The following is a 1,896-nucleotide window of genomic DNA, read 5'->3' as shown; positions in this document are numbered from 1 at the left end:
GTATATACTGTATGTCTGTGTGTATATACTGACAATATTTATGAATGTAGGCATGTATGTATGTATATTTATATATGCCCTCCATGTATTTATCCATTTATTTTTCAGGTGAGCGGACAGATGTTGGGTGTGTGGTCCTGTGTTTTGTTGGTGTATATTTAATATAATCCTAATCACTATTTCAGTCTTTCTATCTGTCTAATTACTTCTCTCTCCGTTTTTCTCTCTCTCTATTTTCTCTTCACAAAAAAAGGAAAAAAACATAATGGTGTGGAGGGGATGGCTTTAAGGGGAGAAGGAAGGCCATCCTTAAAAATAAAAATAAAAAATAAACACGGACACATGGCTATACAGCAGGTATGGGGAAAATAAGGAGGAAATGAGGAACGGAAAATGGACACGTCATGTAAAATTATGACGTTTTTCTAGTAATATTATTAATCTCATAATATTATGACTTTATTATCATAAAATTATGACTTTAATCTCATAATATTCTGACTGTAATCTCGTAATATTATGACTATACTCTCATAAAATTATGACTTTAATTGTGTGGCCCTAATACTCCATAGTAGGTTATAATTAAAGTTGCACAAGTTTACAAAATCATGCAACTGCGATTTATTTGTTGAATTATGTAAAAATATCAAACACAAAAAGATTATAAATCCTCGGTTGCAAGGTTTTTAGAGAATTTAGAATTTATCTATGTGATTTGAATAATTTATTGAAATCCTTTGCAACTCATTATATTGCATATTTTGCTCGTTGACAAAACAGATCTAATCATTTCTAGACCAATAAAAATTTTGTAAAAAAAAAAAAATGAAAAATATTTTTATGGCTTTTTGTGTTTCTTATTTTAGACACTGACTGATATTTAACTTTTTGCACTTAATAATATCCTGGTGTTAATTTTAAACTTATTAATAACTTTTTATTAACTTTTTAATTTTCATGCTGAACAAAAATTAACAAAAAAGATGTAGAGAAAATACACGCTGTAAGAACTATAAAAATGTGATTTTTTTTAATTAAAGGTGCACTGTTTTAGCTAAAGTTAGTTCTTTACTAGACATATTTAACTCTCAGTTTTCCAGTCAGAATTTGGGCTAAATGTGATTAATGTGTCAGTTATAAAAAGTTGAAAAGTCTCAGAGCAGCACCTGAAAACATTTCATCTTGAAATATTCAGCATAAATTGTTTCTTTCTTTTTCTCTCTTTAAAAACAAGTCATGCAGAATTATTCCACCACTGCAATCTCTGTTTTCTGATTTTAATTAACATAATCTGTTGAGAAAAATAACTTTGTTTTCCCAAAAGTTGTTGGCTCCTCTGTTACTTAGCAACTCTGGCAGCTCAAAATGCCAAAGCGCTTCAAAGCATGTTGGGCTCTTTGCAGTTCCTTGTTTTGACAGTAGCCGTGTGCAAACTGGGACCATTAACTGCAGCATCAGGGAAAACATCAGCTACAGAAGTTACTCTACAATTAAAGTTGATACAAAAGGGCTTAATTATTGCAAAAATAAAAATAATCCATTGTAGAGCTGCTTCAACTGACAGAAGATTAACAAAACTTAGATAATTATATGCAAAAACAATAAGTCAGTTTAAAGTTTTTAAGGAGGTTATTATTGTTGTTTTCTAAAACTATGAATGTGCATGGAGAACATGCAAACTCCTCAAAGAAAGACCTCAGCTGGGAAGTGTGTGACCATTTTGTCAAGAAGCAGCAACACAAACCACTGCTCCACCGTGCAGCCTGATATTCTGATTCAGCATCTTTAAATAATGTACAATCTCTTAGTTATGATCTAAAACACAGATGGCATAATCCGAAGGTTTTCTATGATTTGGTTGGAGTTTTGAACTCAAAACACTGAAAAAAAAAA

Source organism: Austrofundulus limnaeus, unplaced genomic scaffold (genome assembly GCF_001266775.1).
Source record: "Austrofundulus limnaeus strain Quisiro unplaced genomic scaffold, Austrofundulus_limnaeus-1.0 Scaffold35, whole genome shotgun sequence".
NCBI lineage: Eukaryota > Metazoa > Chordata > Actinopteri > Cyprinodontiformes > Rivulidae > Austrofundulus > Austrofundulus limnaeus.
The sequence above is the reverse complement of the archived record's forward strand: the minus strand, read 5'-3'. Positions refer to the sequence as shown.